The following is a 14,263-nucleotide window of genomic DNA, read 5'->3' as shown; positions in this document are numbered from 1 at the left end:
AGATCAAGGAGAGCTGACGTTATTTCTAAAATGCTAACGCAGCAAACGCAATCACAACTGTCAAAATCACCGTCAAGAACCATCAAATCAGGGCCGCTAGGCAGCTTCCGAAGTTCGTTAGGTTACGCAAACCGATACGTTCCTTATTACCGATGTTAGGAGAGAGTTAAGTCTGTCTGCTAAAACAGCATCTTTCTTAGCTCACGACAACTGGCACAGTTTTACCGAGAGACCCTCTATAGCCCCAGTGCGAGGGGCTATCTACCACGAAAGGGGCTGCAACTTCGCATTGCGGCAAAACTCCCGGAGATAGCAGCATTCGTCAAATAATAATCCTGCAGTTCTGCATAAGCTAATGATCAAAGTGGAATTAAATGACACGAGTAGCAATCACTATCGTACGGGGCCGTATAAATTACTATCGTAGAAAATATGCGAACTAAGACGGAAACTAAATACTTAGCAGAATGATGACTAACGTATTTGGTTAACTGTTTTAAAAGCTGTATGAAGTGTGACACTTGTAATTGGGATTTAAAATGCTTACGTCTTAATGGTTAAAATGTTTTAAAAAAAATAATTCAGATAGTTTCAATAAAAAACAAAAAAAAACATCACAGATATGTAAACTTCTACTAGGTTCAAGCAGTGCGGTGTTCGATTCATACCTATTGGTTTCGCCAAGTGTGCCAGGGGATGACTTCTAAGTGTTGTTCTAAGTGAATCAGCCAAATCTTGACAGCTTTCCTTAAGTAGTATAAGGACGCGGGAAATCTCGATGAGGGTAATCTTCATGATGCTTTTAACCTCGAATAAAGGTTTCCCTAATCCTGTCTTTATACTATATATAAGATGTATATATGTAAGATCTTCCAGTTTGAGAAATTTTCTCCTTTGCAAATCTTGAATTTCATTATTTTGTTAAATTGCTTTCGCATTAGTCATTTGTAAAGGTGAAGTATGTGTTGGGAAACTATACATGGAGTAACACTCTATCTGACGTTAGCCCCGCGATCGATAAGCGCAACCCTAATAATTAATTACTTTATGGCCGTCACACTAAACTACGATTGCCACAAAGGAGCCAGGAGGGTTCTCAAAGATACGTTCGTGATAAAGAAATACTTAACTAAATTAATTAAAAACTTTACATTGATTCACTGCTGTTCTACATACATACATACAGTTCGCTATAAACAGAAAGAACGCAAAGACGGTCGGCAGAATAAAGGCTTCCAAGGTGAACCCTTTCCTCTGTCATTATTTCAGTCGTGTCCTAAACGAAAGTTGTTCTAGAAAATCCGTTTGTCTCTTTAGGTTCATCTGGTCTATTTGCCTGCTAAGGTCGAGGAGTGTGACCTTTTCTTGTGTGATCTGTGATAGAGTCACGTGGAAATCGCGTTTGTCCTCTGCTCGATTTACCTCGAGGTCAACACCAAATACTCCGTACTAGTGCTGGTTTCGACCTCGGTTGGGGCACTGGTACCTTCGTTGGTCCTTCCGGTAGATGGATACACCGTTCGCAAAGGTATCGGCACGATATACATGAGAACGGTTGCTATCAAAGCATCGTCATGACGACGAAGCTGTAGAACTGACCGTTGGATAAATCCATACCTGATGGTAAAACGAGCTCGGAACACATATATACACACATACGCTTAGTCCTATCACCGGGTTTGCTTCAGTTACCTCAGCCATGTGCTGGACCACTGCAGGCGAGTTTGGCAGAAGCTCATGAAGGGCTAACCAGGTCTGCTGGTGCTCCTCACCTTGCCAGTTTTGCCCTGTCTGTACACGAGACAGTATTGTATGTGCTTATCCATCGATGCCGCCGGTGCGACTCGAAGCGCGGACGTTCTTGCGGGCAGAATACCAACTAGTGTAAGCACTGCTCCATTGGATTGTAGGCAGAATCCCAATCCGAGAAGTAATGAGTCAAGATTGAAAGAGATAGACGTGCCGCTGAGGTGCATACCTCATTTCTTATAAGCTTTTACAAGCATGAACCCCTGTATATAAATATATACAACTATACTGTTCTCATCAGTGCCGTACGTTTCTATTACAGAGATATTAAAACAAACTAGACAGTATACACTAATGTGCATTGGCAGTGTCCTGCAGGCCATAGCAATGAACCGCAAATGCCTAGGAAGGGTCAGAACAAACCTTCACAGATACGCGTTAATAGAAGCATAACGCAATGCAATCTGATTCACTGGTCCCGCCAGTAAATGAGCTAAGATAGTTTCGGTTGAGTAGTGAGTATGCCCATTATACCGACGACGTACAGCGCGTCTGGCTGAATGGTGGCCACATATACCGTACAGATGAAAACACGCGAAAATGTAAAATATGTCTGTATGTAATCCTCTATGATAATGTATCATGATGGAAGTCCTATGTTTTATCCACATCAAAAAATAGCCACGTTTTATTAACGGGAATTTTTTAGCGGGAGAGCACGCGTGCCAGTGTCTATTCACTATAGTCTATTCTGACGCCATACACTGAAAGCGTCACAGTTACTTGAGGGTGAAGGACGCTTTAGAGTTCCAATAAGCTGATTAATCACCACAGTATCTGTCTGCTAGTTTTGACTGCCACCAAAAATAATCTCTATAGATCTAATTTTAGCTTATTTGATGATGCAATAAATTTATTTTCTGTCTTTCGTCCTAATCTGATCCGCACTATTTATTCTTCGCCGTTATATGCAGTTAAACGAAATCTACATATCTATTGTAATTGTGTTAGATTTCGACGTCTTCTGCCCTCATAGAGGACGAGCGTGACAGAAGTTGGACGTTGGACGTTGGCTAACGCGTAACGAGACCCCTTTATTCATCAAAGGAATGTGGAGCTCACTATTAGCACTTCTCGGCTAACAGAATCTGTCGAAGCTAGCGTTCTAGCAGAACGGCGTTGGGTCATGTTTCAGTTGGTAGCGGTCATTCACATATATAGTCCGACGTACATCGGCCTAGAGGACCAGCATGTGGCCAATGGACAAAGCCGAGGTAGCCGAAGTGGGCTGTTTGGTCCACTAAAGCCCACTTTCCTAATTCGGATTAACACAATCCACATATCGGCAATGCTGTGACCGGCCTAAAGTGATGTAGATTTGCCAGTGTGGTGGTGATTGTAGCCATAGACCAGTAAGTTGGTTACGGCCTTTGTGCATATTAAACAGCACAGTCTTGTTGCTTCCATTTGGGCTAGTGGCGCCAATTTCGAACAGGAGGACCGACGTCGGCCAAATCAACAGAAGCTTCGCCCCTTCCCTGCAAACGCATCGCATGTATATTCATAAAGATCTAGTTACGTGGGCTAGCGTAGAAGCCGGCAACGGTTGTACCCAAGAACCCCGGTGGATCTAGCTAGCTGGAGGATCAAGTTAGCAATGGAAAAAGTAAAAAGATACATTGCTATTAAGATGGCAGTTGAGTTGTGACGTTCTGTTTGACAGGGAAGGTGGGCAAAGGCGATTTTTTCACAAGTTAAAAATCGTTTCTCAATTGAATACTCTCACATAAAGAAAAACTAGACGATTCTTTTGCTGTAGCAACTTCATTGACTTATTGACATATTTAATCAAACCCAGCATTCTACCACACCAAATGCTTGTCTAAAAGCATACTGACAAAGCGGACTTCTATTCACAAAGGTTCTTCAGGTCAATGAAGCCTATCCGTAGGAGGCTTTCCACCAAATCATACGTTGGATTCTTGTGGTTTTGTAATTCAAATAAGCTAAAAAAACAGAATGAGCAATACGTTTTGTTTTTTGTTTCACGCCTCACGAACCCCTACAATCTATTTCATCAAAATGGGAGAGAAATATTTTTCTGTCTGCATTATTTGCTGTATTCACAGTGAGAGTTAATGTGGACCTACGTAAGCTGCACAATTCAACAGTACATGCTTAACTCATAGAAGATAAAAATGTCTCTAAATTTTTGCTTCGTTATTCCTTCAATTTCGGGCATATCAACAGTAATGTGGACATGGACCGTTCCAACATAGAATATTGCCAGCTTTTCCCGGTGGGAATCTATTGGGCACAAGTGCTTAGGGATTTATTTCTAAGCAATAAAGAACATAAACTAATTTACCAGGGTCGCAAGCAGCTGTTGTCTAAGGTAAGTTAGGTGTATGGTAACGGAGGTCTGTCAACAATCACGGAAAAAATATCAAGCCTAGTATTGCATGCAACGAGGTCACCAGCATGTCATCTGTAAACACGGACATATCAGCCGACTATAGATGTCAATCATTACGAAAGTCGTTCTCCAGTGAAAGCCTTTGCATTACAAGAACATTGTTGGGAGACGTTGATCAGGCCACCACGGTTAAGGATGGTTAATTCAAATCCTCTTTTAGAAGCGCCTAATAACAGCATTAGTTTTATGGTCTAAACATCAGGCAGCTGCCAGGTGATATCAGAAAGCCCAGACATCAGAAAGGGCTGATGTCTCGGAACTTCATTCAGCGTCGGAATTATTTCGAGCTATTCGTATTTGAGCGCAAGTTCCACAGACGCCTTCCATTAGAAGCGATCTAGGTAAACAATCCTAAAGCTTGTCCTATCACCCATAACGCTGACGTGCAACATTTATAGATTATGGCTGGTAAGTAAACAAAACATAACAATACGGCTTAAAGTTAAAATTAAGAGTTTAATTCTAGGCGTGTTTATAACAAGATATGATCAGTTATCAGAGCCGTTTTCATTTAGATGGCATCTATTGTTATGTACTGATTGTATAGTTTTGGTAGCAAAAGTTATTAAAGAGCTGCGGTTGCTATATCAATTAACTGTAAAAAAAAAAAGAACAGAAATAGAGAAGGTCAACATTTCAAGGAAAAACATTAAATTAATTTTTCTCTGAATATCTTTACGAACGAAGGAAATTAGAGCTTAGGAAAATGAAATATATATATACTAACGAGTGAGGTTCTCGAACAATTTGTGTAAGCCCATCGGAAGCTGCGAAACGAGCTGAACCTAACTGTTCGCTTCTCTCTCATCGTTCGCGAACCCTATTACCTAGGCAAGGGCAAGCTCTCACGCGAAGCCTATTTCAACTGGCCGTGATTCTACTTCAATGAAGTCTAAGACTTCCTCTGGAAGGTTGTATTGGCTCTGTCCAGCGCTGAAGCAACACAACTCTCACTCTCTTAGCGTCGATCAAGAAACAACAATTGACGAACTTCCACTAGTTACAGCTTACAGCTGTACTGCTGAATGGCCACCAGATTGAGCTGTTTGCACTTCAAGAGAAATCGCAAAAAAGCTGCGTTTTACATTTCCTCAGCAATGTTATTTCAGTCAGTGTTCTATCAGAAGTGTCCGAACATCTCTCAAGACGCTCGTCTGTTGAAAGCGGAGTATTTTCTCTTGAGGGGGACTCAAGCTAGAGCAAAGGCATACAGATATCTGCCGGTAAGCCAACGAATAACAGAACTAAGCCAATCCGCTACGAGCATCCGTCGAGCTATCCGTCAGCTATGGCGAAAAGGTGAGCGTATATTATATTTTGCAAGACCTTCCGAACCACCAACCAGGGTGCCTAACTGTATAATATTCGAGAATATTCGCTAACGGTGTAACTTGAGTAAGATGTCCTCGACGACGTCTGAGGCTTGAAACTGTACTAGCAGTTTGCTCACTTGCGCAATAAGGGGAACTTCATTCCCATCGCGAGGCTCGTAACTACAGTCGAAATAGGTTGGAGATAGGAAATCAACCAGAAGCATCAAGATTAAAGAGCTAGGCGTAAGTAGACGTCATTTGCGAGACGAGCACATTTCGCATTGTAGGTGTGGCCGTGTTCGTAATAATTCACGAGTAATGTGTTTGCCTACTGAACCTAAAACATTAACTTGGCTTACGCTCGAAACCCGACCTAGGCACACCTTGTTTTGTGCTGGAAGGGGCCACCAATTGCCCGAAGCAATGCTTAACAAAGACAATAACAGACGTCGAACTCGGAACGTTTTGTTTGTAGGTGCGATCGAAGTAATGAGAACTACACATAATAAATATGCATCTACAGCGGTATAAGTACGTAGGGAACACGACTGTGCAAACGATATTGTGTACATATATTTTAAGAGTACACACACGTGGAAGAATGTACAGGAACATCTTTATTAACCTGTTACTGATATGCAAACAGTATTGAAGGAGAATCCGATGTCGTAAATCCTCATGAAGACTCTCCATCCATGATATTATAGATAGGTCCCATAGATAAGATGATTCATTTTTAAACTAGACTTCTCCGATAAGATCGACGTATCAAAGAACAAACAAACCAGTATAAAAGTGAAATGATATGAGAAAGATAACTGCGAGAAATTGACAAAAAATAACTCTTTGAAAACTATCGTATGACCAATTCGTGTTGAGCTTCTAACATTAAACGTCGTACCTTAGCAAGTATCGAAATAAGTTCACTAACTATCGAAGTTGTCCTGACACGCTACAGTCATTATTATAACTAATCAGTGTAGCTTCGGTCACCTGTTGGCTTCGTTAAGTACCAGCGACAAGGCTGTGTTGAGAAAAACCATTTTTGTCGCTGAAAAAGGCGATCAAGCATAAGATGTGTGGCTGCTGCGCACTAGGGAGATATTGTCATTGTTTTGATTGCACCCTTTCTTTTAGCTAGGCCAGTGATGCCTTGTCTTCGTGCATCTCTGCGACAACTGCGGTGTCCGTCTACCCCATGGGTCCATTGTCTTCTATTACAATGCTGTATGCACGCATGCACGCACACGCTATAATGATACATTAAGGCATATAGTATTCCAATTGTAGGCGAGTCTAGCTCAACTCCCCTTATTTGTTCTGTGGAAAATGTCCCGCCTCGTCTATCCGTCCAGCATGTACACCCTTTGAGGGGTTCTTCTATTCATATCGGGCTCCCACTGACTGCCGCGAGCGGACATGAAAAAAACCAAGCATATCTATTCATCGAGCACTCTAGAACAAAAAAACTGCACGGTGAGAATAGAGCCAACTATAGTACGTTAGTTCTGTAAACGATACTGCTACTGTAAGGAGAAAATCTACATATGCTGGAGCGCTTACGCCGCAGGTCTTCTAGTTGCTTTGAAATCGTCTATTGACAATAACCACAAGCAGGCGTATGATCTAAAATGTCGGATGTTATTACAATGACAACGATAATATAAGGCCGTGGAAGATAATCCCCTGCCGCCTTTTGCTGCTCCGTATCACTGCTTGGACGCCCTGTACGGAAAGCTGCCTATTGGTCGGCCAGGAAGTCAACGCGCCAGCCAAGCAGAACTTGAATTCATCCAACATGGATACATATAGAAACACTACTAAGAAAACGTGGTATCGTATAATATGACGCAATCGAAGTTAAGCGGAATCAAATTTGCTCCGCTTTGTATATTATTTCGTTGGCGACAAATTGGGCAGCGGTTCAGACTGGAGGCATAAACTAAACTTCTGGCTGAAAAAAACAGGGGTCCAGCAGTGACATATGCTGTATAACAAATGTGACTAAGTAAAGGAGCTTTTATTAAGAGAAATTTCATTTGAAGAGACGTAGGGCTGATGGATGGGAATCCATGAGAAATATAAGACAAGAGAACCGACGATCAAAGCGCTGCCCAATCACAAAGACTGTTGATTTTCAATAAATGTATGGCTTACATGGAAAAGGAACCTACGAACTTCATAGAGCAGTATCAGTGAACAGCAGCATGCCAAATACAATTAACTAAACATCAGATCGAACAAATGCACGAAAGATTCCTAGAGAGATCGTGCGATCACTACACATTGTAGCTCTGTTAATCCACTCTTCGTTTCTATATCTGATAGAAAGTCGACAATTTAAAGGATACGCAATGCGCCCACATGTCAATACGCGATATAGACGTGTGCCCATTTTGTCATTGGCTTGAGTAGAAACTTTATGAGAAAGGTTTGTATTCTGCTGTCATCAACTAAAGCTGGAATACGTACGTTAGTAGTTGCCCCGCTTTACCCACAGCGTTATTTGTTTCTCCTTTTTCTATTGGATCGTTTCAATGATCCGGTATGCTTTCGGTCGTTACTTATCGATATATTTGTTCCTTCAGCGTTTATGTATTTAGTTCATCCTGCGTCCGAAGGAATATTAACTATCATACTATGCTAGATCGATTGTAGACCTATGTTTGCTTAGGCCTTATTATATAAATCCCGCAATCCGGTTGCAGTAATTCTACCCAATTGATTTGGCCAGTCTACCAATTCGTCACTTCTAGGCGCTTGTTCCGTTAACTTGTCCTCCACAGTAACTGGCCGAATAAAACAGCCTATCACTTCGTCGCAGTTACGATAATATGCTACGATGATGATGATGATATTGATTTGAATACGACAGCTGAAAAAAGCTGAAAAAGATTAGATCTTTCATTAAAACAGATTGCAACATTTACCCTAATCACTTTTGCCTTATGCCCGGAATGATCGACGCTCATTTGAATTGACCATCTCGTCATTTCAGCGCATCGTAGTTGCGGTCGTATAGATACGGAATGTATGTGCCAACGTTGTTTGTCTGGATAATAACACCGCGACACTAACTGTGTAACAATCTACAGGCGGGATGAGTCTGGTAGTCGTCTGAACACTGTCAAGAACTTCTCTCTGCTTGTTGCTGCAAGGGACGAGCCTTTCTCTAAAAAAAGTTCCTTATCAAACTTAAACATATGTACTCGTAGGTGTTTATTATTTCTTTCGATAATATAACAGGGCATTTGTTATCATTAGTGGCAACGGGTCAGTGGAAAGGATAACGTATATGTATATATGGATATCAATTCGTATTTGCCTGACAAAGACTACAACTTCGGTGAGAAGTTTGAATACAACTGCTACAGTTAACATGATGACGACTGAGCAACGTGAGCTAACGGTTGAGAACAAATGGCCCAGACAGAGAACGGCAAGCCTCTCTCTCTCTCTCTCTCTCTCAGCCCATTGATATGATAGTGGGTCGAACATTCAAGTGTCTCGAACCTCTATCATTGTGCCCCTAACGCTACAAGGAGAATTGAAATAGTCTATCAGTATATAAATGTTTTCCACTTCTAATACCAATGGTTATGGCGCAAGATAACACAGGTGCGATTCTCATAACCCAATTTCTGTCATTCCGTGGAAAGTGCGGCAATTTCCAGTTAGGCGCCCTACGGTATCCAGCATTTAACGCATGCCCGTAAGCATGACAGAAGTGCCCGACAGAACTATTCCTCAAAGACACGGCAGAATTCCTCAAGGAAGTCAGCTATAGAAAGTGATAAATCACATTACATTCTCTCCTTTGTGCTGCTCGCTGACGTCGAGAACCTTTTTCTATCGTTTCCGAGATGAAGTCCCTTGCTCTATGACCTTTCGTATGTGCTTCACGCCTTATTAACGTGGTCTCTAGGTTAAGACGGGGGGCGCAAAATAGCATATCTCGCAGTGCACACAGTGCATCATTGTGAATAGAAGAACTGATTGCCACAGCAACTCTCAAAACTTTGCTGGAAGAGAGAGCTTTCTTTGGACGTCTCACCCCCCTTTGGATTTTGTCCTGACACAGAAGCAGGTAATATGCGATCTCGAAATATATTTGCGTATATAAACAGATCGATTTCGACGGTACGCGTACTATTCGCAGACGATGATTTCCTCTTACGATCGCTATATAAGACGGCGCTAAATATCCTATCAATATATATATATAGAGATATATACGTCAGATAACCTTCTCTCATGTTAAATAATAACTTAACTGTTTGGCATCACTTCCCGAAGACGTGTTGCTTCGAATATGATATGTATGGATCAGCTTTATAGTCAGACCTGAAAAGTAAACCATTCTTCTCCAACAAACCACTACGTCATTACAAGTAACTAAATCTTCACAATGACTACAGAAGACTAGCTTGAGCGACTCGCGGAGACTTGAATCACTACATAGATGCATGGGCTTGCAAGTACCGAAACACGTGTTTATAGCCAAAAGCAGGTGTGCCAGGTTATACATTTCGTTTGGTCGCTGAAAGTTAGTGAAAATAAATCTGAATAAATATCTAGTTTTATAAACTATGCGCGAGAAATGGCTGCCATAATGCAGTGCCTTTGCGTGGCTTGGGACAGGGGTTTTGCAGCGGTAGACCAAAAACTGTTGAGAAACCCCGATTTCACTGAGACCTCCCTATTATGAAGGTACCGTAGAGCATTCGTTTCGTCTCTACTTTCCTCTTTTGTCGGTCCCTACAACAGACAGCGTGCGTATGTCTAGAAAAGGTTTGATGCTACTTCCGCAACTAGAGTGCTTGAACACTTTCGGGGGTCGAGCAAGTACGCCATTGCAACTATAAGCCTGGTGAGCATGCTTCACGCCAACAAAGTCATGAATACGATGATGACAGATTGGCGCCTGGAGTGAAAGGCCGTGACTGAAAGAAGGCAGGTAAAAAAAGCAAACACTTCTACATGATTTTTTATGAAATGCATGGAATGTCCGTCCCAGTTCATCTGACTAGGTAGATTCGAAGAGGGGGTAACCGCCTAGCTTAGGCGAATCGTCCCACAAGGCAAAAGATGCATAGGACCGCACAAGGGTTTCCCACGTTTTTTTCAGTGTAAGTAGCCCTCTCACGAATCGATAGTCTGGAATAGTCTAATGATTGGTGGTGCACATGGCCTGCTGCTTTGACTTTCAGAGCCTCATGATGAAGGGATATTGGATGAGTGGATGCTCGAAGTATAGAAGAAGCGTGTTAGCTAGAAGTAGATACAGGAGTACGTAGTAGGATATGACACGCGGGGAAGTCTATAACGCTAGAGAGAGCCACGTCCCATTGCAGTACGGGCATGTTGACTCAGCACGATGACGCATATATAATCTAGCAGGTTTAGTAAGTAAGGGGCGGGTTGAAGAGTATGCCAGATCCAGGCCAGGCCCGGTTTGTTAGATAGAGAGCTATCTTAGATGTATTTGTGAATGTTTGAGTGAGTGTGTCACTGGTAAACATTCATATAAATGCGTGATGCTAGCTCCCAGTCATTTATTCTCATCTAGAATATAGAATGCCACAATGCTACTATAGATTCGACCGACGTACCTAAATGAAATAAATCGATGTTAGGAGAAGAGACCAGGTCTTCGAGGCGTGCGATAATTGATTGTGATGTCATTAAAGCTTAGCATGCGTTTGATCTTTTGTAGGACAAACGGCCTGGTGAGATCAGTCAAGGACGCGTATCGATATAAACACAGGTATTTCTAATGTGGCTCACTCAATCAAAGGGCAACGGCTATATCATTTAGCGGCAAACATACAAATAAATATAGACATTTAATGAAGATTATAAACACAAACAATTTGGTTTACATTTGATAAGCAAACGTTTTTACCAACAGATTAATGTAGATAATAGCTCGTATGTATCCAAGACCGCTGACCTACCCTTAGCTTTGAAGACCTCACAACTTTAATCTGCTAGGTCTACCTGGACATTACTAAGGGAGTTGTTAGTTTCGACATAAGCCCGGCTTAGGCTGCACACGACGCTGTGAAAGGTTGATTTTCGCATCATCGAGCCATAAGTCCAGTTCTACAGACCTCTCTGGCATGGTCAGAGTCCACTATTCGCCATACAAAGACCTTTGATATTACACTATAGGAACATTTTTTTCGGTACATAGAGATATGCCGTGTCACAAAGTTCGAACTAGTAATTTCTGGCGTTTGTGTTCAGAGCGGTGTTTCTGAAAAAAAAAAAAAAAAGTTTATATTATGATAAATTGCTTGGCATAGTGGTGTTTTTCTCCGCTTCAAATCAATGTCGCTGATTCGTACTTGTCGGAACCAGCCGATAGTCATTATTAAAAATCTACTATTAATATAAATGTGAATAATGCTAGCAAGGGTTGTGCGTGAGGCAGTATAAGCGATTTCAAATAAACGCTATACAGATAGCCGAAACACGAATCATAATGGTAGTAGCAAGAGATATGCAATGACTGATCTAAAATAAATGGGTTCCACCGCAGACGAGAATCAATTTGGGGGATTCATTCGATTTTCGTCAATCTTAGCTATATTCTGACGAAGCACCGCCTTATTCTAATCTAGCGGACCATGGTAATGTTAGAACTGATTTGGGCGTCAGTACTCTTCGCCATTTTTAAAACTCACATTATAGCTAACCCCTAGTTGACGTTCGTAGGGAAGGCATCAACACCTCATAACTACTATTTCAAAAACTTCTTTAAGTGTGAGGCTCAATACGAACATCTGAACGAACTAAGCAGAACAAACTATAATTACCATACTAATCTCCTTTCCTCTGTTAACCAGAGGATTAAATCTAAGCGTGTCTAGTCCACGCCTAGATTCGAACCCAGACAATTTGGGCGTCCCTCTGAAGCAGACGTTGCCGCTGCACTATCGCAAAAATGACGGTTATAATGGCATTGTACCTTGGAAGTATAGCGTTGGGAAATTGTTGAGGCATCCGCTTGTCTCAAACATATTTAGTCTTTTTGAAAAATCTTATAGACGCTTCTCTGCGCTAGTGCCTGGTATAGTTGGGTAGCTATAATGCGGACCTCGAGGCAGGCTTAAGTCTAGACGCTTCTTCCCTTTTTCAAGCTAAACAGTCAAAAGAATAAAAGTCTGCTTAATGCCCCTGAGCAGCCAGACAACCAACTAACGAACGGTGAGCGGGGAACCTGTCGTCGAAGCATGCGCTTTGCCTCTACTCTGAAGATAAGCTTGTCGAGTGCATATGGTACCCCAAACAACTGTCCACCTATGGATAATACCGGTGACTGGATTCAGAGACAGGAACGACGAATGAGGACAAACAATTAGTTGGGCAGGACGTCTAGGCAGCTCGAAAGGGTTTGCAAGAATGAAAGGGCATCATGAAGAGTGGGCACGGCCGCGCGGTGTATTAAAGGACGGTGAAGTCGAACCTGTCTTTTAGTCGGTGCGCCGGATCTCTGTTCATCTCTTTCTCCCTACGTCCAAACCTACAGCTTCTGTGCGTGTAGGTACGCGTCCTATCCAAATGCGTGTTTATGCATGGCTGAACCAGGACAAACACTCGTCGTATTTCTAAAGTCTACTTAGTCTAGCTTCAGCCCTTTCAGTCATTCTCGGCGATTCCTTGACATTTACCAGTTCTGTAGCTGCGCAATATGACTAATACCAAATAGCCTTGTTTGAACATTATATGGCTATCTAGTGGGAGCACGCTTCCGGTAAACAGTTCATCCCAACATGCTAAATATATATGAACTGTATATGTATTTATAATGCCAGAATACAAACTGACCTCGGCTAGTAGGGAGGTTTTTTGTTGTCTTAACCTGAATGAGCCAATACTGCGATCTATAGGATAGCTGTAGAATAAAAAACGAATTGCGTAACGATAGCGCTTGCTATATATATGGGCTGGTTAGATAATAAATAATTAACACACGGGCCATATACGCGAAAGAAGGAGCGGTGTTTGCATCTATACTTTTTTAACAGGTTTGGTACTACGCATATGGTCATTTAATCAATACCAACGTTAAATTTAGACTAAGAATGAAGGAATACGACAGGGAATTACGTCTGAACGAGTACACCTTCCCTGTTGCAAAGGTTGTTTCAGTGAAATTTGTCCCACGTTCGCTTTTGGCCAATAAAACTATTCTCTGTATAAATAGTTGGAGTCTTGACAAGGGCGCAGTCGTAGTTTGTTGGATACTGGAAATGTCGGGAGTGGAATATCGCTATTACAACCGGGTAGTTCTTTGGGTAAAGTATTTCTGGCAAATTATGTCCACATATATGCTCTGTGATCCGTTACTAGCGCTAGGCTTCACGCGCGTTTTACTTGCATCTCGTTTATTCGGTTTTAGTGAAAGGCCGATTTCTAAGGTCACGTAATCTCGAAACCCTTCACCTCAGCCCCGAGCCAAAGAAACAGTAACAGTGAAGAACTGCAGCGAACGTTCACTCCCAATTTCTGGTTAATATTTCATATTAGGCTCAGTCACTGACCCCAAGCGCATAGGAGACAGAACGTCGATGCACTGCTAGAGACCGAACCAGCAATCGCTTACTAATATTACGGTAGATGTACACTGATATCTAATATAATTAGTAGCATTATTATTATAGCATACAATTATATACTAAGTTACTGTGTCATAATACAGCCTGAAAATGAAGATGGA

The 14,263-nt window shown here is 41.9% G+C and overlaps 1 protein-coding gene across 2 annotated transcripts in view; it reads right to left on the bottom strand.

Moving 5' to 3' along the window:
- The window catches only part of LOC111268553 (semaphorin-1A), a 142,077-nt gene that overhangs the window by 1,961 nt on the left and 125,853 nt on the right, over positions 1 to 14,263 (bottom strand). The window contains exon 12 of one of the 2 annotated variants that reach the window (XR_015314273.1): positions 11,097 to 11,797. The exons of the other annotated variant lie outside the window; for it this stretch is intronic. The gene's annotated coding sequence lies outside the window, so the exon portion shown is untranslated. Of the gene's footprint in view, positions 1 to 11,096; positions 11,798 to 14,263 lie in introns of those variants that run through there. 2 annotated transcript variants of the gene reach the window in all.

This window comes from Varroa jacobsoni, unplaced genomic scaffold (genome assembly GCF_002532875.2).
Source record: "Varroa jacobsoni isolate VJ856 unplaced genomic scaffold, vjacob_1.0 scaffold_1299, whole genome shotgun sequence".
Classification (NCBI taxonomy): Eukaryota; Metazoa; Arthropoda; class Arachnida; order Mesostigmata; family Varroidae; genus Varroa; species Varroa jacobsoni.
This window is presented reverse-complemented; position numbering and strand designations above follow the sequence as displayed.